Source organism: Gallus gallus, chromosome 7 (assembly GCF_016699485.2).
Source record: "Gallus gallus isolate bGalGal1 chromosome 7, bGalGal1.mat.broiler.GRCg7b, whole genome shotgun sequence".
Lineage (NCBI taxonomy): Eukaryota > Metazoa > Chordata > Aves > Galliformes > Phasianidae > Gallus > Gallus gallus.
This window is the reverse complement of record NC_052538.1, coordinates 16,439,329-16,464,601: the sequence shown is the minus strand read 5'-3', so window position 1 is coordinate 16,464,601 and position 25,273 is coordinate 16,439,329. Positions and strand designations below refer to the sequence as shown.

Here is a 25,273-nt window from a genome sequence, read left to right as displayed (position 1 = left end):
CTACAGCGTGATTAGTTCAGATTTCACATCAAAAGCCCAAACAAAACACTAAGTGGCCAGGACAGTCAGCAGGGAAAGACAACCACACAAGCCAGGCTGCATTAGAGTTTTTACAATCCAGGTGTCGACATGAATTAGAAGGTAACTCGAATACCTGTCCTTAGAGGAGCAATCACAGACCGATCTGTCCAGGGTGTGGGAAAAACAAAACAAAACACAGCCCCAGATCTGCATAATGTAAGGCAGCCCGCTCAGCCACAGACAGCTCAGAAAAACGAGTACCGCCTCAGAGCCAGATTACCGTCAGTAAAAGCCTCTGTTCAGTGCAGCCAGCCCCATAAATCAGTTTTGCGAGAAACAGGCGACTAGGTCTGGGAGAGATTTTAATTAAAAAGAAGAAAAAACATTTTCCATTCCGAGAGTTAAGTTTGGATGATTTGAAGCTGCAAAGCACTGAGACTTCAAATCTTCTCTAAAATGGGTGGAGATGGAGAGTCTGATTTTAGTCTCATGAGTTAATGGAAAGGCTCAGGCCAGTTTTTACAGGGGCTGGATGAGACCTATTGTGCCTTACAACTTTACTGAAAGCGTTTAACTGTTTGGGATGATCAGGCTTAGCAATTAAGAGTACACCCCAGGAAACTTCCTGGTTTTCTCTGCCATGCAAGGCTTTGCACTGTAGCTTGGGATCATTTGTGAGGTCATGAATCATATTTGCACATAAGGAATGCATTTGAGGATTGCTGTACTCAGCATTCAAGGTTGGTGGTGCTGGCTCCCACAACACCATCTTGCAGATGCGTAAGGTGGGGGGGGGGAGGGGGAAGGACCACAGCCACAACCTGCACAGAAATGCCATCACTTCTGTTCAGCACTGCTGGCATCCGGCTCCATGATTGTGGAGAGAGCAAACTGCAAGGCACGCTGTCATCTGCCTCGATGGACCAAGACCACAAACCAAAAAGAAAGTCACATCAGACCTTACCGACTGACTTGATGCTAAATGAGGACTCAATCTGCATATGACTTACATCCCATGCTTGCAAACCTTCTCTGAACTGCAAAAAGCTGCAAAGTAGCATATGACTGTGAAAAGTTTAGTTTTTTTATAGACTCTTGTTACAAAGCAATTCTTTTCTAATTCCCAAAGGGACTGATGAAAGTTAGAAAATAAAGCAAAGTAAAAAACAGAGTTTTCCAGCTTATTAAGGTATAAACGAATATATACAAAATAATCCCATTTCTTTGAATACTTAAGTGTTTTAAGTATTTACTACGATTGGTATTTTATTACAGATCCTCCTCTGAGAATAGCTATGAAAGGAAACTTTTTTCTTACATGATATATATGTAATAACGAACATCCAGTTATTAAAAACAAATATCACTTTTAAAGCCTGAAGCATTCTGAAGCTGTGCAATGTACACTGGGTATGTGCACACGCAGGGAGTTGGATGACAAAGTGTCCATTTGCACAAGCCATCAAAGCAGCTCTCAGCATCCGCTCGCGCTGGCTTGGAAGAGGCCCTCTGCCCTCTGAGGTTTGGCCCGCTGCGTATTTTGTGTTAAGTCTCAGAAAGCTTTCAGATGGGCTGCTATGGTTTCAGTGAGTTATTTTAAAAGGTTCTCGGCAATATAAAAACAAATCTGTGGAAGGGATTTTAAAATCAGAATGGAATTACTAAGACGAGGGAAAAGTAGAAGCAAAAGGCAATTTGAAACAAACAGCGTCTGCTTTAGCAAGCAGCCCACCGTGCCCCTCCCAGTCACCTCTTCTGCATGCTGGAGCCAGTCGTAGCTCAGCCCAGCCTACCCAGATACCGTGGCCAAAAGGTGATCGTCTTTCCAGAAGGATCTACAGAGCTTTAAAGGCTCTGCCCAACCAAAACAAAACAAACCAAAACCCCAAAGTCCAAGGTGAGCTGAGGATAAGAGACTCATTTGAGTTCTCAATATCCAACCCTACCTGTTTTTTGTTTGAAATGGATACATTTAAAAAACAAAAGCAACAGCGTTATTGAAAACGCACAGTTTCAGGTGTGAATTTACATGATCATCTAATATATTGCCAGTACTGGCAAATGGTGTCTCACTTTAACCCATTTAAAAACAAGTTCAAAATGTTATGTCTCTGCACTATCCGATCATTTGCCTGGTGGGAAGCCAGCAAGAAACTTCTGCGACTAGAGGAATATCCTATCCTGCACATAGAGGAAGCAATAAATTATTGCTATTAAAATACTGTACAGTAAGAAAACTCAAAAACTACATTTATATGGCCTGTACAAAAAGAATAGACCAGATAACCACTAAATAAAGTAGATTTAAGGTTACCATTATCTCTATATTGCTTGAATCTTTGTATTATGTATAAATGCTACTAAATCAGACCATCTTTTTCTCTATTAAAAAACAGCAGATTTTATAGCATACCCATATTAACTGTGTTAATCCACTGTTTTCATTGCTACATCAAGAAAAGATTGATTTTAAAAAATCTAAGTTTTTATAAAGATCTATCAGCTCTCCTCAGCTGATAGGAACTGCTATGGTTTCACTGCAGACCTACAGAGCCTTTTACCAGAGAAAGGTAGGGTCCAAAAGGAGTAAAGTCAATATGTATGATAAATTACATGGACTGCTGGCTCCGAGAATAAAGCAGCCTACTGGCAGGGAAGACCAAGAACTCTCTTCCCCTGCAATGCTGAGCCCATCACATGGCTTGCTCTAAGCTGGCCAGCACCTCCCTGCCTCCCAGACTGGCTACAGGACAAAATGAACTGCTATCAAATGGAAATACAAGCAGAATGCTTGCAAAGGATCTCCTGCTCTATGTAGGCTTCTTGCAAAGTGTACCTCCAAAGAGAATTAGGGGTTTGCTGACCAACCTGCAGGTCACTACCATGGGCCATCCTGGATGGAGGAGCAAAGGCAAGAGGTGCCTAAGAAATGCTGACTGCTCGGCCAGCATGGGAGTGAGCTCCAGATCAGCGTCATGGACCGAAACCACATGAGGGAACTGGAATGGGAGGAGTGGTGCTAACGGAGATCACCAGGCAAGGAGCCTGCAGCCCTGGCCTGCTCTTTCAGATTGCCATTCAGGGAAGGACTGGTAGAAAGGCAGATCTCTGGTTTTGGTTTGGGTCTGTGTGAAGCAATAAAAACCAAACCACAATGCACTGAATGCCTTTACATGTGTCATGAGAGACTTTAGCCTTCAGTGTCTAAGCCTGTACGTATGCTGCACACTTAAGTAGGCATGGCACTCCTGTTCCTATCACCAACGATTTCCATTTGGTCAGATCTGGAAAACATCCTGAGTAATACATGGATGAATTTTTCTGTTAAATATTTCCAATGCTGCCTTCTGGCAAAAAAAAAGACATCGAGAGTTACTTGGAAAAGGAAGGCACAGCAAAGAGATGTTTCAGTTATTTTACAAACAAGCTGCCAAAATGCAAAGAGGAAAATCCAAGCAATACAAGTAACTCTTTGCATTTAACCACCATAAGCTAAGTGAAGATCGGAGCACCGACCAACCACAACTACCTTTTAATTCACTTTCTAGAGTACAGCTATAACAAAATTCAACTCAAAACAGCCTTGTAAAGCTGTTTTTACACACATCTTGGAGCCCGGTCTACTCTTGCAGCAGGACTTGACTGCATAAAATAAAGCCCCATGAGGTGCGATAACACTCAAACAGCAGATTCAGTGTTTACCCCTGGCACTTCAACTGAAGACTCAGCCTTGATGTCAGGGTTATGAAATTTGCACATATGCACCTGGGTACTCACAGGACACATCTGCAGTGGATCATGCCAACTTAAACACCCGCAGCCAGGGCGCATGGTTAAGCTGTCCATACTTATTCAAACATCTTCATTGTCCAGATAAAAGCTCCATAATTAAGTACAGTTTCTGAAGACATTATTTATGACATATGCTTCTTTACTTATTTTGGCAATTATCTAATAGACGACAAAGTATAAGTTCTGTTTTGTATCAGTCTGTGGTTCTTTTAAGCTCAAAGCAATTCTAATATTATATTAAAGACTTCTCAGCCTATGAATTTAGGTTCCCTGTTCTACCTAGGGAGGGATTCGATCCTCTGTTTTTGTGTTGGTATACTGCAGTATTCAATAATGTGTTCTTGGAAAATGAAAGTGATAAAGACAAATGGGAAGTTACCACACTGTTCCCAGCACAAAGCTCTCCCACTGACTGCCCAAATCTATCACTGCCCAGTAGTGGGAGGGACTTTATATGAGCTACTCCCTCTAGAGCTGGCAGTGGGAGGACACAGATGGGGACAAGTAAGGGGTCCCAATGTCCTGTAGAGGGGACTTGTTTATAGTCTGGCACAAGTCAAACCCAAACCAACCAAGGACAACGAAGTAAAAAAACACCCTTCTGCTTTCCTCCACGTCTCTGATTACAGAAGCCTTTGCTCCAATTTATTTCACTTTGGAAACAACTTTTTACAGCTGCAGATGGCAAGTACTTACTCAGCTAGTGAGCAAAGAGAAGTTGGAAAGAGTGAATATTAATGGAATGGATTCTGATGAGGAAAAAAAAAAAAAGAAGGCAGGCCAATGTCTTCCATGGATTAACAGCAACTGCTAGCCAATCTTCCCCTAAACGAAGAGGGAGCGTGTTCTACAGCACCCTTCTCAGAAGGAAACCATGCAACCAGACCATGTGCTGTGGCAACCCTGGCTGTCCTGCTCCTATTGCCGTGGCTCAAGCCATACTCCAAAGCTGGTAGATCCCACACATTAAAGCAGAGTCTCTGACTGAGTCACTGACAGTTAAACAAAAGCAATTTCATTCTGCTCTCTGCATTTTATTTTTCTTATTTATACTCCATCAATTTTCCCGGACTTTCAACAAACAAGTCTTCTCATACAGCAAGGTGTTCCAAGGCAATGTGTCACGCTACAGTAACATCACTGGCAGGATCACATCTAGCTGACTGTGCATATATCCTCCCCATGCAGGATGCCCAAGGAGCATCTGATTTTGGAGATAATTTGCCTCTGTGCCAGAGAGCAGATCTAGCCAAGCTCCTGATGGTATTCAGAATGCAGGTTTTTTTGGTATAAAAAGTAGTAGTTCGGTGCTAGAAAAGGTATACATGGCATACCACCCCTGCGAAAAAAAACATCCCCACAAAACCAAGAGCGGCCACATAGTACCCATTCAACACTTGCATTTCCTTTTTAGCACACACTTAATTGGCAGGTCCCTCTTATTCCATGTGACTGTTCAAACTCATCTTCATTTATGCCGATCTACCAAAAGCACAGCGGAAAAAGATTCAGGCTGGTCTGCACAGGGCAGCTGCCCTGACACAGCAGGTATTTGGGGTTGGCAGCCAATTTCCCCTTCAATTTCTTTTAACAAGAATGGCTGTCCCAGCTGTTAAACCGTAGCTAAAGTTAGCATCACACTTGCTGAATCCTTTAAAACATAGCTGAAACTCTGTTCAACCTGTCTGAACAGTTTGGTCAGCTACGTGGGGCAAAACCAAACGGGGTTTAAGTAAGTTTGGAAACTACGTTTAGCACATGGCAGATTGAAATAATACTCCTAACATCTCGTTTTCCAAAACCAGAATTAGCAATTAAATGTAGAGTTAAGAATCACTGCAAATCTGAGGCTGTAAGCTTCTAGCAAAAAGAATGATTTTTCAGAACTCATATGTAGAAACCCTGCAAGCTTTTGTATCTGGATCAAATCCACAGCTGGAAGGAAGCTTTGTGTTGGTTTTATCAGGTCATAAGACATTATTGCTCTCTTAAAGCCTACATTCTGTCTTCAGCTGCAGTCCTGATGACTGGCAATCCTCAAACAAGTGATTTTGCAAGGATCACCATTTTCCCTTGTATCTGTCAAGGTGCCTGTTATGTGAGCCAAGCCTGCAGCCCAGTGCTGCTTCAGGTGAGCCCTGATCCATCAAAACCTGCCACTAGGAAATTCTGATCAACAGACCGAACTGGTTTTACACAGCCAGCGTGATAATTAAGTTCACCATTAGTACCAGAGTTTTGAGATCCATGATAGAAATTAGCTGTTCTCTGTCTTTCACTCAAGAAAGCAGCACAGCCTAGCTTTTCAGGTCTCCCTTTCACACCAGGAGCAGACCTTGTCAGCTGCTAGTGATAACTCTATACTCTCTCACAGTACACAACAAACTCACTTTAGCTAGCGTTGCTACAGTGAAAAGAGCAAAATCAAGAAACTCAGGAGCAGCATGACACCTGCCTTCCCTGGAAAGTGGCGCATGGGATATACTGCATCATGCATATGATTCAACGTTCATTGTCTTTAAAATAACTAAGCAGCTTTCATCAATAACCAGCAAAATATGAAGTTGCCAACAAGGAAACAGAAATACAGGCTGGAAGAGGGAACATATATCCTTCCTCTTCCTCTGAGCCATAGCACCACTCCTGGCAGGTATTTGTTTCTCTTCTTAATCTCCAGTGATAGAAATTCTGCAATACCCTCCAGTCATCTATTCTAGCACTTTGTTAGCCGTGGGGCTAGTGAAATTTTCCTCAGTATCCCAATCCCAGCCTTCAGTGTGCAGATTTCAAATGTAACGCTATTTTCTCTAGATGAGGACAACTACAGATTCACAGTGCCTGATCAAACCGTATCACCCATCAGCAGTCCCACCCGTGAAGCCTTAAAACCTTCCACTGCTAACCCTGTGTGACTGAATGAATGAAAAGCACCAGATGTGTTAAAAGCTTGTGGATTTGGTGGAAAATTGGAATAACCCAAGGCACTTCAATCTGACATTAGGAAAGGTGTGTCACATGGGATCACACTGGTAAAATGGCACTGCCATTAATTCTACCATGCAAAAAAATGACCTTTGCAAAAAAAGAAATTTTGCAATTAACACATTATAAGCAGACACTTTTAGTAGTACTTATGAGATGGTTCTATGCCTTCTGACTGTTATAGGCATTTCACAGCCTGGAGATTACACATGCTGGAGACCTGTTTGTTTCCCGCACCACTAATCACAGAGTAACACTTCCCCACTCCTCCCCATGCAGACCCCAGGGCTCTGTACCTCCTCAGCAGCTGGAGAGGTGCTTGGGCAGAACACGAGGCCTGACAAATTCACTCCAGAATGCACCTGCTGAAGCTAATTAGATCGCAGGAACATTTCCCAGGCTGCACATTCCTGCAAGGAAGAAAAAACAAAACACCCATAACATTATTAATCGCAAATGGTGGGGACCATGAAGCCTGGGTACATTTCTGCTGGGCATTTCTCTGTGTAGGTATAAACTCTGCATGAGAGCTGGCAGCATCTCAAGTGGAAGCTGACTCCATCTAAAGAGGAAAATAAAAGGAAAATACACTGACTGTGCTCTCCATATCAGTTCCTGAAGCAAAAAGGCGCAATTTGTTTTCAAACAAATCTGAGATAATTGTCTTGACTTCTATGGAGCATTGTAAAAGCCACTATAAATGCTGGAATGAAAGCAGAAAAGCCTAAAAACATACGTGGATGGATATGGTGGGAAGATTGGAGTTACCTACTGCTCCTCTTAAAACAGCCGTGGTTTGTCAACCAACATTGTAAGGAAGTAGCTTCTACAGTTTAAGGTAGTAAAAAAATGCATGCAAAAGCTGAAACAAAACAGCTAAATAAAAGTAAAAGCAACCTCCTTCAACCTCAGGATGGTTTTAACAGCTAACTACAGAAATGATTTGCAGAACTTCCATTCAAGTGAGGGGGAGGGAGGAGGGGATGGCCGGCAAGATGCCTGTGGAATGTACTGCAAATGATGTTGTAGCAAAAGACACTCTTGTCCATCTAAGGTACTTAATAATAAACAGCAAAACACCTTTAACAACCCAGTCAATTTAAAGGAAAGTATAAGAACAGTAACTGCTCAGCGTTTTATGGATTTACTTACTTTTTGAGATCAAAGTCTCCAGACTCCAATTCCTCACTGGTATGAAACTCATGCCTACACTGTGCGGTGAAATGAAACCCACACGGGGAGCCTGCTAAAAGCTGCCATTACGGTTTGGGTTTGCATGTGCTGGCGTTGCACACCTTAACTCATACTTTCCCTTCTGCAGAGAAGGACAAGGCAGTGCTGTGGGCCCACGTGCGCCACGGACACGAAGCCAACAGTGCACTGCAGCCCAGCAGCTGAAGGGGAGCAAAGCTGGCTGGTGATTAAAGTGGCATCATGAGTGCTGTTTGTTCTGTTTATTTGCAGATCTAAGGGAACTTTAAAGCTTCAGTTAGATGAAATCAACTATCTCAGAATTACTAAGTTTTACACTAACACCGCCCAAGGGAAAGAAACCAAAATAAATCATTAAAAAAAAAAACAACAACATACAGAAAAAGGAATGTTTCTTCTGTAGATGTTATGAACACGTGCACACACACACACATTCCCCTTTCCTTCTGAACTTCAGTGAAAGAACAGTTTTATTTTCCCGAGTACAGAACACATCCCCATCTGGTTCCATTTTTTACTGCTTTCTTCATTTGGTTTCCTTCTCTCCCATTCCAACCCATATTTACTTCCTTTTGTTCAGCCTGTACTCCTTATCCCCTCTTCTCTTCTTGCAGATCTCCTTTTTCATTTGTTTGGGAAAGAAACGTTCTTGCCCTGATTTTCCTAACACAAGCTGGTGCAGGGGGCCCATCAGGAGCCCCCTCTCCTATGCCCTCTCCCTCTTGCAGTGCTGGCTGGGCTTGCTCTTGGTACAAGGGGAGAAGCTGGGGCTTTCTTCGTTTAGACAAGTGTACCAGTCTCCTTTTGAATTCAGTTTAAAATACCTGGTATGAACCACGGTGTGGAAGGTCAGATATGTTACTTACAAGCCATTGTACATAGTTTAAAACAACTCCTAATCTGTACGAGATGAGCCACTAAAAAGCAGGATTAAGTTGAAATTAAAACGTCTGCTGTGGGATTTTATTAAATTGGTTTTAAATTACATTCTTAGTAATACAGAGCTGAAGATTAGAAATCTTAATAGAGCAGAAAGACAGCTTTGGGACAGAACTGTGGTACTCTTTACAAATCATGCTAGATTCGCAGAAGCAGAGGGGCCCAGCAAAGGCCAGAGACTGCTGCTTGCAAAACTCTAAAGCTCAAAACTTAACAGCAAGCTCCACGAGGCTACCCAGACACCAGGCCCTGCAATTTCCAAGTAACAGCATCTTTGTCCCTGATGTGGGCTACATGCACATCCTGTGCCACTTCCTCCGCCCCCATGCTCTGCAAGGAGCATGTGCATCTGCACCAGGCTGGGAGGGGGTTCTCACCTCTGGGATCCATCCCCACAGGGCTCATCCCATATTATGATCACTATGATCGCTATAGCACCCATGAAACCCAGGCAACAGCCAGTCTAACCAGCCTCACATGATGAAGAACCATGTTTTTTGCTGTAGTTCGAAAGCACAAGAGGAAAGATTTCCGTCTTCTATTCATTTCCAGGGATCCCTCCCATCAGAATGATAGAGATGGAGAACTGCGTAGTAAACTTAGCTAAACCTCCACCACAAGGTTTATTTCAGACTCTGTGAAGTACTACTAAAATACTCTACATTTTGTCATCCTGAAGCTTATCTTCTTTTTAACCTTCACTTCAACTTCACATTCAGCAATTTTAATTAATCACGATTTTTTATTAATATTTAAAAATAATGAATGTGTTTTTGCATAGGGATACAAGATGTACATCCCCTCCCAATGTGCTCGCTGTGAGAGCTCCAAGTGCTGCAGCGCCAAACCAGGGCATTTCCTGCCCAACACAGGAGGCTCCCAGGCCAAAAAGCCTCCAGCACAGCAAGGCTGAGATGGAACTCCTCAGCAGATATCACAAAGAATGAGAAAACGCTTTAAAAAGAGACTACATCAGAAAAAATCAAATAGGACAGCTATAAACTCAGTACCAGCCAAAATGAACTAAGTTCCTGCTATAATGAAAAGTATTAACCTATTTAAAAAAAAATAAACAACCAGTCATCTGCTGATTTCAAAGTCTTTGAAAGGCCAGAGGCATTCTTTTTATTTCTACCAGGATTCAGCTCCATGCTGCCATCAAACAGCAAGGCAGGCTCCCAGCTTCTCACAAACTCACAGAAAACCTTCTTCCTATTTTTGCTTCTGTGAGGCCCTGCTGCAAAGCCCACCTTGCCCGCTAGCTGCTAGCAGGAGTGCCACGCTAATAGCTTCTTAGCTCCCCACTCCACCAAAACAGCGTAAATCCACACGTGGACCCCCTCCCCTCTCCCTTAGGATGGTTAAAAGGCATTTTAAAAAGACTAACCTGTGCTATTTGCATTTGGTGGAGGTCACGGAGCTCTGAACTTCCCCAGTCGCTTCGATCTCGTTTCCTGTAGAGCAGCACATGACCCTACGCTTCCTCACCGCACCTTGCTAGACTTGCTTCATTTACTTTTTAAAACCCAATGAAGAAGTTGTCTCCTACAGCATGTTTAAGAGCCTCCTGCTCCCATGACATGTCAGTGTTGAACCACTGACATTTCTGCATATGCAGAAAGAGCCCTCCTCCGTTTCCTTCTGAGTCACTAAACGATTCAATGGCCCTTTCTGTGCTACTTTTGTGTATTAATACCAAATCCTACATGTGATTCTATTACAGTATGTTCAATTCCCGCCTCTCTCTTTTTAAAGAGGAAAAAAAATGCAACAGTGGAGAATGTAATTACACGGCATGCATGGGAAACTGTAGTCCAAGGCAATCATTTACCAAGCTGTCGAAGGGGTAAAGTATGGATGTATCTACTTTGAATATCTGTAGTTAGTGTCAATTTTTAGAAATACTTTTCATTAGAACATGGCAAACAATTTTCACAGGAGTTTCAGTCCTAAGGGAAAGGGTTTGTGACTTTGGAAGAGCCAAAGTTCTCTTCTGAGCAGTATGTGTCCACATACTGTCATCTAAGGAGGGGACAAATGGGCCTGAATATAGGTCATGAAAGGATGGATGGTAAAGCCATGGATCAGATGAGTATGCTTACAGAGTTAGGCAATAGCTGGTATTTTAGCAGATGAAGCAGATCAAGGAACTGATCTAGCCTTCAGAAATTGATTTAGACCTTTTGATTTTTCTTTTTTAACCCCTGGTATCATTGCTGTCAGTCAGCAGGGAACAACTGCTGGCACAAAGCTGGCTGCCATGTTACCAGGTTGCAGCGCAAGCTCACAGCTCACAGAGAAGCCCAGAGCAAACCAACATAGGATACTTCTGTGCATGCTGTCTGGTGCATTTTACACAATTTCTAAGTACATGAAGAGATTTCCACTAAAAATGTCATCTAAATTGAACTGTGCCAGATGAAGACCAGGTTGTTGTAAACAGCCTCCAGTTACCACCACCCAGGGGTCACCTCCTGGCCCGCCCCCCACAGGCTTCTTGCTTCAACCAAACCAGTCAAATGAGCTCCAATTCCTTCTATCTGTGGTTAATCTGACTAGTTCTGATGGAAAAATGAGAGGGAACGGCTTGCAGGAATCCTCCCCGCAGAGAAGTGGGAGGAGCAAGCTGTGGCAAAGAGGCAGCAACAAGCAGCAGGACTTCATGGACTGCCAAGTTGTGCACTTGTGCTACAACAACCAGACAAGGACAATTCTAACTTCCCTGCAAGCTGGCAGAAACCACAGAAGACACAGATGAATGTGGAGAGACGAGCTCCAGAAAGGAAAAACTCTGTCTAGCATAACAAGGTAGAACCAGTACAAGCCTCTCAAATTTAAGGAACTGCTGCAGCTACATATTGCACAAATCACATCTGCCTAATAAATGACATATGCATTCTAAATGCAAATACGCAGGAGAGAGCCACACAAAAGGAAATACACGAGTGAAAGAAGGACGATTCCACGAGATGGGTGCTCCCATGTGAGACTTTCTGGGCACACAGAAGCTTACTTGTGCGTGCACCTCTGAGCTCCAGTGGTTGCAGTCCGAGTGCATGTACACACGTGTCCACAGATGCACCTGCTCTGCCCTGATTTACAACCTTGGGCCAACTGGTCAAAGAGAGATCAGGGTATTATTTACACTGGAAGGCACTCGAGAGCGCTGCGAGATGCACACAGCTTAAGCACATTCTGGCGCTGAGCACGCAGAGCCATTATATGCTGGACCCTACACTTCAGAGGCACAGAGGGGAAGTTGAAGAGTTCAGGAAGTCACTGTGTTTGTTCACAACACACTGCCTCATTGTACTTGTCTTCAGCTGCTCGCCCAGCAGCTCCTGGGCTAACAGTTGTCACTGACAAGAGACAGTTTATTGCTCTTTTTTTCAAGGGCCTGTGTTTACAAAATCACGTTTAACCTGTTAACACCACATGAGGATCATGACACATACTGCACCATGCCACAGCAGTGCTTGGAGCCTCTGATGGAGAAAATGTAGTCCTATAACCCCCTGGATATGCCTCTCCACCTTGTTCAAGATGTAGAGAAGGCATTTGCTCAGTGAGCAAGTCCTAGCCATCTCCTTTTTAAGCCATGCCCAAAGTGACCTTTGAGGGCTTCACTTCAGCCAGAGCACCTCAGTGTGGCTCCACGGTCTTCACTGGGGCTGCACGTGGCAGGTCTGTGATACCTGGGGATTTGCCAAGCCCACACAGCCCCCACAAGGCCTGTTCTGGTAAGCTTCTCAGTGCCTGGGCCACCAAGAACACCAAACGATCTGTCAGCTCTGACCACAGAACACTGCAACAGGAAGGGAGGCATCTGAAGTCCTCTGTTCATTGGCCATTTACTTTCCTGTCCTTGTCACAGATGAGCAATCTGTTGACTGGCACCTTTTGGAGGACTGTAGCCCTTCTGGGATTTTTGGTAGCTGTATTAGGTGGTAAGCCAACTGCTTGTAACTGATGCTGGATCACACCTCGTGTACACCCAAAACAAAACCACCTTATCTTCTGAAAGTCCACCTGAGCCTCTTCCTTTTGCATATGTGGGTGACCAATGAAGATGCACCCATAACATTGTAAATGGCAAAAGTTGTTTTTAAGACCCTAAATTGACTCCCCGTCACTTGTGACTGAATCAAACAGTGTTTGATTCACCAAAGAGGACCACCCCAGCAGCAATAATAAGTTGCACAGTGAGCTGACAGATGAACTACACCAGGGTGCTAATGGTTGTGGCTGTAGGGCCTTTTACACATACAATTTGCTGTTCTGTGCCAGCTATAGGGTTTAGAAAGCAACCACGGGCTCTGAAATTTTGGGCTTAAACTAGAAACATGCATAGCTACATCTCAATACATTTGATGATTCCTGTCCAGGTGATACAGGCTAATGGAGCATGCTGAACGCCACGATTCAAACTCATATTCATCACTGGCCTTACAAAAATGGGCACTCTTTGTTATACGGAATCTCACCTCCCTCACTGATACGGCCATATCTGCACACACACACACACACACACACACACACACACATACACACACACACACACACAACAGCGGGTACTGTGAAGAATGTTTTCCATCTGGTACCTGTCACCAGCAAATACAAGCTATTAACATCCCATGACTGGGCAATACAACCTGTACTGCTCCTGACCTTGAGTGGGCAAAACACCTGTGAGCAAAAGAGTACACAGTCATATGGAGCTGCTAAAACAACTACAAAAGTCCCAAATCTGCTTGCCAAATCACAAGAGCTCAGCAGTAACACAGAGGTGTTCAAACTTCAAAGCAGGAGCACAGTCAGCAAGAGTTTGTTGAAAGAATTACAACGAGGCATGGAAACTGGGACTTCTCAGTAGCATGTAATCCCTGCTGTTTCCATTTCCTCTTCCTCATTATCAGCACAGACGGGGGCTGAAGATTAGTAAACAGTGGGTGTTTAGGGTGAATTAGAGCATGTGTGATATAGAGCTCGCTATCCTGGTGGCATCAGCGTGACTTCGCAAAGAGACGTAAATAATTAATGGTGCCCACTATGCCTCTTCAGAACTACGGAATATTAGCGTGTTCCTTGGAGGTAATGATGATGGAGGAATCTTATCAGATTAAAAAAAAAAAAAGGACTATCTTGACCTTCATCTGGGACATGAACAAAATCTTACCGCCAAAACCTCCCTCTCCACAGCCATCAGTGGGGAAGATGAAGGCTTCTCGCACTGCTCCCGTCCTGTCTAAAACCAGAAACAACAAACTCTGGGACAAAAACCTTAATGTAAAGAAACTCCCTTCTTCCGAATACAGGAAAAAATACTTCCTATGTCATCTTTACAGGTTTCCAACCAGCTACGGTACTGGGTTTTAATGACCATTACACCTAGAGGACAGGTGCAAAGGCAAGCAAACTAGCAGCACAATTAGAAATGATTCTACTTTTCTTTAAGCACTTGCTTTTTAAGTGGATTCTCTTCTCTTCTTAGCCCACTGCTGCAAGGAACAGTCTTAGAAAAGATTTTTATCTTGTCTCACCCAAAATCTGATTTCAGCTGTCATTTGAGGTATTAAAATGCCATTACCACGTGACTAACAAAGAACAACACTTCCTTACTGTGATGTATTAGCAATTTTGAAGAGGAATCTGAAAAAGTAGGGAAGTTCAAAATTATTCTCTTTTCTGCTCTTGTTCTCAAGTCCACACAAAACTAACAGCTGTGTGTGAGAGATGCTACATATTCAGCTATTGCCCTTGTTTGTCACAGATTACCCTTTCAGAAGACAGCCAGGTAAATAAAAGCCATCACTAAGAAAACACAACACGCCTAGAAACGCCTACTGATTTCTTGACTTGAGTGAGAACTCCTGAACTGACAAACCGTGCTCTCAAAGTGATTTGCTTGCCCGGCCCCCCCTGCCCCTGGCAGTACTGATATTAACAGACTCCTGAGGAAGAGTCCTACGCTGCTTCCTTAATTAGGATAAAACAATCACAAGATACATTCGCAAGAAGATAACTATTTTGTAGAAGTTTCTTCACATCACTACAGAGCATTCAAATAACTCGTTTGTTCACAGGAACAAAAACAAGCAAACAAACTTCTATTAAAAGGAAGGTTACTGCTGGCTGCTTGTAATACTCGATTTCACATAACACCTCGTTTCTCAGTCCGTGGCCTTTTTACACAGCAACCTTGAGACATGGCTTCCCTTGGACTTGATCAAAGAATACGAGATTACACAACAGACACACAAACAGAAAACATTTGCTGTCTTTCCAAAGAGTATTTTCAACTATTTTTGCCCAGTTAAAGCTGTCTAGCCATTTTTCCAAACAACGTATTACACCTCAGCAGAGGCATGCCTACTGTCTAATTATCTTTCTCAATATACGAGCATTGCTATGACGGTGATATTATAAGATATTTATTATTGAGCAATTTGTCTTCAGCTATTAGCATGAACGTCAAAGTTTATGAAGCTTCAGGTATGAACCGTATGATGAAGAGTTTTTATATACTTGGTTATTTCAGTAGAAAATACTGTTTTAAAAACCACAGTTAAATTGAGTAATACTTTATACTCAACTTCCCGTCAGCATTTGTGCACGTGCGCACACACACACACAGGGGTACAAAGCAAAATAAATCCGCACCTTAGAAATCATGATCTACTACAACAGCCACACATTTTAAAGGCACAGAAGCAGCATTTTTTGATGAGACCTGGTTTCCACCTGACGTGGCCATACAGTCTCAAAGTGTTACTTCTGTACCAGGTCTACATTTTCTCTTCAAGTGGGGAACTTCTCTATGGAAAGCATCTGACATCTGTAGCTAAAGGTGCCTGCATGAATGGGAGCTTAAGCTATAAATTGCAGATTATAAAAACACATGACAATTAAACTATTATTTTGCAAAAAAAAATGGCTATTAAATTCTCAATTCTTACCATTTGATTTCTTAGGGGGCTTTTGCCTAATATTTTTAATTGTAAATCGTGACCCTTTTTTCTCTATTATTTGTTCAACACGTGCAGTTATGGAATCTGAGCAACGAGTTTCATTTTTCAAAGAGGTCTACTACTTTCATCTACTTTATTTCCTCCTTTACATTCTGAACACTCAAAATAGAAGCACTGAAAATTTGTGATGATCTACAAAACAGAAAGTGAGCTAACACGTATCAGGCCAATATAGGAGTACTTACTGGCATTATTTCGGTGGACTAAAGACCTGCACACGATGCCACAGTAGCAGCATCCTACCCAAAGCTCATGTCTGCTCCTTTGTTTTGTTGTTTGTTTTTTAAATAAGCCTTCACAAGCAGGAACTTCAGCCCATTTTTTGCATTTTTCCCATGGGCGGTATTTTCCACATCAGGAGCCTCTAGATGCCAAATATAGATGCAGATCAGAGTCTGTACATACTTGCTGGGTGATTATAAAATGGTACCAGCCCCTCTGCTGTGCAGTGGATGAGACTTGCTACTCTTTGCACAGGTCCAAGTGCCAGCAGCTCCATAATGACCACAGCTGTGCCCAAGCAAGGAGAACAAGGTCACATCGTATACAAGATGGGATCATGGATTTTCCTTTCATCAATATTGACCAAAAAAGAATATTCACCCAAGAATAAACAGGAGAAAGGTAGACTCACTTTATGAATGCGTATACCCACCGCTTGCCATACTTTCATTTAACTATCTGTGCTATCCCCAGGAATTAGTGGAGTTTATCACTGTGAATGAGGAGAGCACTAGCCAAGCTAACAGGGAATTTCAGGCTCCATGAGAGGCACACAGAGATGAGCCTTGAGTCTGAAGCTCTGCTTGCTCAGGAAGGCCAGCACTACTGCTGCCCCTCACTTACATGCAACGGGCAGTTGCAGGGGCCGCATTCAGGAGAGCTCTCTGTGCCCAGTGATTCTACAGCCATCAGGGTGCAGCATCAACCCACGTTCATCACCTGGCTGCTCCACAGTGCCTTCAAGCCTGAAGTTGCTCAATGCCGTTTTGGGCAAGAACCATTGTAGACCTAGGACTATCAACTTACTACAATTACACTACACAAAAACTGATAGAAAACTGATGTTTATTCCCAACTCACCAGGCTTAGAGATAAACCGCTGATCTAGAAACTAGTCTCCCCATACTGCTGCAGCCCAGCTGCTGTCAGGAGGCTGCACTGACCAGACACAAAGCAGCCCCTCTGCCTCACAGCAGGCGTGGGGATGCCAGCTGTCCTCACAGCTCACCACGTTAAGATGAGCTGGGTTTCTAAAGCCCTGACCGTGGAGGTCAGGATAAGCCCCCAGGTTCATTAGCTGAGAGTAAAAGCTGGGGCAGCACTTTAGTGTTCTGGCTTGAAACAGCAGAAATCCCACAGAAGGCTATAACTGCACTTTTAATCACTTCTAATGGCTTTGGTAGAGCCACCTGCCTGTGGGCCACATCCCAGCAGAGCCAGCCTGTCACAGAGCAGGAACATCAGGCAGCACAGGGAGGTGATGCTGTGCACCACAGCACGCTGCGTGAGCTCAAAGGTGCTGCTGCAGCCACCTCCCGCGCTGCCAGCGGGGGCTTGGCTATGGCAGCTGTTACACAGGCTGTTTGTTCCTGCTTCAGGTTCCACTGTTAGCAGTTAGGAGCTAGGTAAACTTGGTGACATATTTAACTTCAGGCCTTTTGCTGCTAACTGGGACAGTTCTCCCGACTTCTAATGAGAAAGCTAGTGCACTGCAGTGCTCTTGGGAAGGCTGGTTTTGGAGACCTCTGAACACTCAGACTACTTCCATAATTATATTCTTAAGAATAATTTTAAAAAGTCCCTGATTTTACATCAGGCAGGATTCGCTAGGGACGGGGTCGGAGATCCTGCACTGGTGTGCATTACAGAAAACTCCAGTGCTACCAGGATCACGTGCTCTGTTGAGAAACAAAGGAACCAGGACACTCCAGAACTAAATACAGAGAAGTGAGACTATAAATGCGAATTTGACTGGACAGAGCTGAGGCGTGTTGCATCAAGTGTGCCTGCAGACAGTAGTTCTTCCCCTCCAAATAGTCACAAACCACAGTGATAGCCCAGGCCCTTAGAAGAAAGATGTTGAGGCTGCGGGAGCTTTGCAGCAGGAAGAAAGTTACCCTGATTTCCAAAAATAAGCAGCCACTCCTGCCCGAGGGAGCAACGCCACACACATGCCAAAGGGACAAGAGCCTGTGGAGCCCAGGGAAGAGGTGCCCTGATGCTTCCCAGGGCAGTCCTGTCCCAGCACTGCCATCCTGCAGTGACCTCGCATCATACCAGGGGCACGACGGGACCAAGGAGTGCCACCGCCTGCCATTTCACAAGTTCACTGGTGGGGTTTTTTGGTCTCCTCACTTCCTAGGGCACAGAGTTGTGCTTAGCTATGAAATGGCAGTGGGACACTTCCTTATCTCTAGATAAAAGGAAGAAGGTAAAAATACACTATGTTCTTCTTACTTTCCCTTCTCGCAGGGTTTTTCCATTGTGTTTTTATCTGCTTCTGTGCATAGCTGACAGTGGAAGGCCTTGGGAGCTGTTAAACACCATGGTATACAGCATCACAGCCACGAGTTCTTTAATGCCTAATCAGTCTCACTGATTAGCAAACAGACAGTGCGCAAACACGCCTGCAAGAGGAATAAAAGCTCCCAGCCTAAGCAAAGAGCGGTGTTAGACCACTTTTATTGTAAGCAACTGTAAACCCTGTTATTGCTCCTAAGAGGAAACTTTCCTGGCAAACTTCTGAAGTAACAAAAAGCAGAAGACAACAATGACAGTTCTTTCCCCTGGAAGCACAATGTCCCTCAGTGTTCTCATTTAAGTACTGTGGATGATGACATCCAACTGGCTTTTACCCTGCAATTCACTTGCATTATCAGGGGTGTTCTGCTAAACAACTGGCACATTTTTGAAGAATAAAGGAGGAACTTGTCCAGTTTGTCAGTTATGGAATACCCCATTTTCTTGTTCCCTATAGCAGCTAACACCTTCCTCCAACTCCAATCAGCACACACGAACGTATGTACGAATGGAAAAGAGAAAGCTACAGTAAGTCTTGGAGATATCAAGCCTGCAAAGACCTGCTAGGAAAATCAAAAACAAAAGATAAGGAATAAAGTATTGCTCTGGATTCTCGTAAGGGGGCAAGTAAGAGTAAGTACGCAGTAACTTTTCAGAAGAAGATTCTTCACTTTGAATTCACTTTGGGGTGAATTGAAAGTGTAATCTGCAGACAGAACACATGATATTCTGGTAGGTGCTGCCTCAGTAGCCTCAGATGAATTATATTCTCTAACACTGGCATACTTGTATATATTCCTTCCCAGTATATTGTTATCATTTGAATTTCATTTCATCCTATTGGAATAGAAAAATGCATTTTACAGAACATTCAGAAAATGCATCCCTATCTCAGAGGTCCTGAATCTAAGGCAAGATATATGACTTTAAAAAAAAAACAAACAAGGAGCATGCAACTGAATGGAGATGCGGATAAAAAGGTCAATACACTGAGTCATGCAAACTCACTATGTGCACGACCAAGGGCTTTGTTTATTTTCAACATACACAGAACACCCTTTATGGTTTACATTTCATACTTCCTTTAAAAACTGCCTCGAGTAACTTCAAATGTGAAAGTAAGGAAGAAAATCCTCTATATCTGTTTTCTCCCTGCATGGAAATATAAAACAAACAAACATTTGGAAATACCCTGGGCCTCTTGCTTTGTCCAGAGGAGGCTCTCAGATAGCAGCAAAGTGCTTTGTAAAAACACTATCTGCCCCGGTCTGGAACAGTTATGATGACAACAGGCTTGGTAGGGGCTGACACGAAGTTCAGCTTGTATCCAGCATGCCTGACTGGCATGCTGGGATTCAGTTCTGCAGAGACTGTGCAGGAACTCCCCTGCTCTTGCAGGGACTGCTGGAGATGTGGGACATCCCAGCACAGAACAGGAGACACTCCACTGCAAAGAGGCAAAGCTGGGATGAGGCACAAGTTAGAGAGCCTGGTAAGGGCCCAGGAGGTGAGGCTAACGGAAAGCCACGGGCCATGCAAACCCAAGGCAGCTAGGGGAGGATGAGCTTTAGGAAATGCCACAACTAAGGCTGTTCATGTGCTAGGCCAATCATGACCTGAGGAGAGCAGTGACTGAAGCGACTGCTGTGGGAGGATCGATGAGACGGGAAAACGGAGGATAGCAGAGCTTAGTAGTGCATGGCTGATGCAAAAGGGCTTCCACGCAGTAAGTGAAAATTACTAGCTGTTTTCTAAGAGGCATTTCCTAGGTAGGAGGCAGGGGGAGAGAGTAATGAATTCCTCCCCTTCCTCCAAGAAAGTCCTTCCCTTTTATCACCTATAGTGATAAAGTGACCTAGCTGATGCTAGTTACAAACCAGGCACCGTTCCGCCCAGGCTGCTTGTACAAGGACAATCCTGGCTGGCACCAGCATCCTCGGGCCCTGCAGGGCTGCCCCAGAAAGACCTACAGAGGTCTTTCAACCAGCAAAGCAGAGAAAAGGCAAGAGCAATCTGAAATCAAAATCACAGCACTCATTACGCAGCGTGTGACTTAACACCCAGAACTGCAGAGGATTTAAGTCTTTCGTATTCCCTGAAGGTCCTGCAGGAAGGAACTCGTGCTGCTAACCAAATCCCGCGGTGTGCTGACAGCGTTACAAACCCAGAGGCAGAACCCAGCTCTGCCAGCCTCGGGCTGCCCACACCAGCACACTCTCCTTCACAGAGACAGCTCCATGGCCGAGAAACCTCACATTCCCAGCTGTGCACCCTCCCTATTTAAAGAAGCCTTCTCTAACACGGAGGACTGCTGTATGCAGCCACGTTAGAGCGTGACTAACCTGTGACGTGCCCCAAAGCCCCCACACCTGCTCTGCTCCTACTGCCCATCTCTGGGCCCGCACAATCCCGCTCTGTGCAGCAGGCAGCTCAGCTGTCGGGGGATCAGCCTGACACAGCCCTCCCCACAGCCTGCCAACACCACACGTGCTAGCTGCACAGCACGCTGCTGTGACAACACAACGGCACATTATTGGGCCCCAATTCTACGACTTAAAGGATTTCCTGACCTCCCGTGCCTGCTGATGCTCTCTTTAAGAGTTTGATACCCGTGTCAAGCAAGTTACAAAACCTATCTGTTGTTGCAGTGAACGAGCAATGGACGGATCTGCAGAATGATGCAAGGCTCTGCTGACTGCTAGCTATACTTATGTAACTCAATAGCTTCACAGCTGCTAATAATTAGCAGATGACCTGTGTAAGTGCTAGACAAATACAGGGAGTTGGAAAAGGAGAACCCTGCTTCATCTCTTTAAAACCGAGCTAGCAAAACGGGAACAGGGATTTTTAACAGATCTCCTACGATTCTCTTTTTCTTCTCCCAACAGAATTCAAACGCAGCATAATGAATTCAGCATAAATCTTATAGCTGGAGACGTGAATGGCGCCTTGTTTGGAGCATTTGGGTTTGGAACACAGATGCAGTTAACTCACTGCTTAACGTCTTCTGTCATACTCTCTAAAGTGCCGATCTGTTTCCTCAGCTTCCACGTTAGGAAAACAAAACCAACCACCTTTCTTCAAGTGATTTCTTTCTTTAAACAAAGAGAGATTCAAACCTGAATCGGGCATACAGCTTTCTCTGCTCTCGTCCTCTCTCAAAAATAAGGGATTAATTGTTAGGCAGCAAACTGGGAATAACATCGCTTACTAAGAATTTCCTTTGCAGCTCCTGTCTTTATTTCACAAATTCTTTTCCAGATCTGGTGCTCCCAGTGTTGCCTGAGAAAATGTAATTAACTGTTAGTAGAAAAATCCCTCTAAGTGAGAGATTAAGTGTATATATATACATATATATGTATATATGTACACACACACGTTTTGGGGGGTTGGTATTCTGTTGTTGAGTGATCTGAAAGCAGCTGCAGAGGGCAAGAAGTTGTTGTGTTTAAAGATGGCATCTTTTAGCTGCAGTGGCACCAGCCCACTAGGAGATTTACGATCCTTCCCCAGCACTATTACTGACCTGCTGCTATGAGACTTCAGGCAAAGCCATTTCCCCACACTGTGCTTCTCTACTCACTCTGCTTTTAGAAGCCTTTATTCACACTTTAAGGCCATTTTCAGATATTCTGAGGCCACTTAGTCCCATATATTCTGGGGGACAGCAGTCTGCTCCACTCCGCCTGTTCCTCACAGTGACAGATCTCAGTATTCAAGCACAGCATTCACCAAAAACACTAAGGAGGAGTAGGAAGAGGGAATCACCCCACTTCCTGACGTTATCCCAAGGGAAACATGCACAAGCTCTGTGGGGCTTGCTGAAGCTGCTTTGAGCATTTATCTTAGCGCCTATGTTACTTCCCATTAAAGAGTTCCCTTAAGTTTCTGTTGCAGAAGAGATGCTAGAGTTCAGAGGAGGTCCCTCTGGGAACACATGCGCGGAAGCCAGCAGTGCTGCTCACCCAGGCTCAGCCCTAGGAGGGAAGTGGCAGGAGCTACACATGCAGGGAAGGAGCAAAGACCACGGGTGCCACAGAGGCAGCTTAAACATGGGGAACTTTGCTTCTGCAACAGCAGTAGTTTAAGAAGGTATGATACAGAGCACTTGAAGTCCAAAGCATACTCGTGTGTGATTGGACCCGAATGCAGATGATTCCTAAAGGGGTTACAGCAGAGTTTAGAGTTACAAAACAGATTCTCAAAGTGCTCCTTGTGCTTCCTGTCCATCTCCTTCCAGGAACAAGGAAGCTTTCTATTCTGAATGCCTTTGATCTCAGATTTCGATGAAGCTGCTCCCTCGCTGCCCGTGGCCCAGCTTACAGGCGCTGCACCGCAGTGACCTGCGCTGGAGGGGGCCCAAGCACAGCTGCTCTGTGAGGCCTGCACGGCTGAGCAGCAACAGCATGTCAGAGCCCTCATCTCCGGAGTTAATTCCACTGGAAAAAATGTCATCTCTTTCCCATTCAGACTTCACCCACAGCACAGCAGCAGCTGCATACTACTTGCAAGGAGTCACAATAGAACACTAACAGTTTATTTCCGAGATATAACTACACGTGGAGCTGATGCTACACAAAAGCACACCACCACCAGCCAGCAGCTAGCTAGCGTGTAGGTATTTACATGGTCAGCAGCACCCAAAGCAAACAGCTCTCTTGAAGATCTGTGGCCACCTCCAACATCCTCACCTTTCTCCCCATGTAAGGAACGCTGCCTCCACCCTCCCCAGCTCAAACACCACTGGAGCCATGGGTTCTGAACCAGGAGACCTGCCCATCCCTCATGGCAGTGGATGCTATTGGCCAAGTGTCAGAGTGCACCACATGAAGAAAAAGCATTTGCATTAGAGCCAAGAGTGAGAGAAGTCTGTAGACAGAACACAGAAGCGTTTCATTAGATTTGAACTTTCACAAGGTTTCATACTGTTGTGAACTTGCCACAGTTAAGACATTCATGTTGGCAAGAGCATGAACTGTTAAGAAATCCCCCCTACCCTTGCCACTGTTTCCTTATTTCTCATAGTTCCTAAACACAAGTCAATTATCCAGATGGAGAGTCATTGTAGTAAGAGCACAGAACACGTCTAAAGGCTGTGCAGAGACATCTCACCAACACGTACACCTATATACACACATACATCCCTAGAACATCATGTGTGCTCTGTGAAAGGAAACCTATGAATTTCTGCTTTCATGCCACATTTATCAGACAATGCCAACATGCCCTCTTGTCCTCCTCCAAGAAAAGCCTGGTGTTTATACAACTGAAGCAGAAAGCAAATGGCTGTTAGAACTTACTGCACTGTCAGTAATGGAGAGCAATATTGAAAAGCATTTCCTTCACAAAGCTATCAGCGTTGACACTCAGCAACCTTCACTGAGAAGGCTGGAGGGCACCTGGTGGGAAGGCTGGAGGTAGGAAACTGTTCCTTTCACTCCTCTAAAGGAGCACTTCCATTTCTGCCTCTGCTGCATGAGAGGAAGCATTAACATACTGATACTATGTTGTAACAACTCTGGGTTTCTCAAAAATATAGGAAAATAGTAACAACAGCTACAGCAATCTTGTAGCAGCACAATCTACAGACAGCATCTTGCTGCCTGATGCCACCCAGAGAGCAACACAATGCTGTAAGAAGTGCAATTTCAGTAGAGATAGAAGGCAGCAGCGTCAGCCAGAGAGACACGAGTGCTGTCAGAACAAGAGGCAGCCCAGGCTGGGAGAGCCACTCCTCCTCCCCTCTCCTTTCTGGGCAGCATTACCCTGGACTGCTGAACCCATCAGCACACCCTATAGATAACTGTGGCACAGAACAAGGGCAGGTGAGAAGCAGGAGAAGATAAGGGAGGGCAGGGACAGCAGTCACTCAGCCTCACTGTGAGCTACTTAAGTACACCCAGTCACATCCAGAGACCAGCTAGGGACAGCACACCTCCCATCATTCCCAAGGAAGCAGCTGTGGGAACACTGGCCTCCATGTGAGGGGCTGCAGGGCCACCCCATGCACAGGGATGGGCTAAGGGCAACGTCCCACTGGAGGTCAGAGGGTACTGAGGAGCCCAGGACACACACAGTGCCAGAGGAGCTAAAAGCAGCATTTCTGGAGGAGCAGTAACAAAGACTCAGAGACACAACCTCCCATTCTTAGGCTTGTTGCTGTCACCTTTGCTAAACAACCCTTAAACAATCTGCATGTAAGAATGTTCTCTCCACTCACTACCTTCTTGCAACTCTTCCTGGACCGCCCTGTCCCTCCCTCGCCTCACGTGCTCCAGCAGCACAGCAGGCAGAAGTGCTCTGCAGCAGCTGCATTTCCTCCTCACACGCTCCAGGCCCCGCTCTGGCAGAGGGGAGCACACAGCAGAAGGTCCTCCGAACTCCACCAGGAGCAGCATCACCACCCACTGCTCTGCGCAGCGCACGAGATGGGGACAGCTTTCCCCACAGCCACTCTGCCAGCACAGCCACCTCTCACACACTTCCCTAAGCCAGGGCTGCTCAGCTAGGTGCCTATGGGTGGTGAGGGCAGGATATCTCCACACCAACTCCAAGCCTTGCCCGCAGGCAGGGAGAGATGGAGGTGGAGGAGGGCAGCACGCAGGGTGTGAGGGAGGGGCAGAGCGTGCTGCCCACCCTCTGGAGGCCAGGAAGGCCGAGAGCAGCCCCCGATAACAGCCCGTTCTTTGAGGTGACACCACAAGAATAGAAAAACCAACTTGAAGCCACCTTGCTGCGGGTTCCTGGATCGGCACATCCTGCTCGGTGCCAGAGCT

At 44.9% G+C, this 25,273-nt stretch overlaps 1 protein-coding gene across 4 annotated transcripts in view; it reads right to left on the bottom strand.

Annotated features, from left to right (window-relative positions):
* Nucleotides 1-25,273, bottom strand: part of WIPF1 (WAS/WASL interacting protein family member 1) — a 53,751-nt gene that overhangs the window by 23,588 nt on the left and 4,890 nt on the right. For 2 of the 4 annotated variants that reach the window (XM_025152191.3, NM_001012917.2), the window contains exon 2: nucleotides 7,092-7,205. The exons of 1 other annotated variant lie outside the window; for it this stretch is intronic. The gene's annotated coding sequence lies outside the window, so the exon portion shown is untranslated. Of the gene's footprint in view, nucleotides 1-7,091; nucleotides 7,206-10,333; nucleotides 10,405-25,273 lie in introns of those variants that run through there. One more of the 4 variants, XM_015289441.4, reaches the window with a different exon arrangement.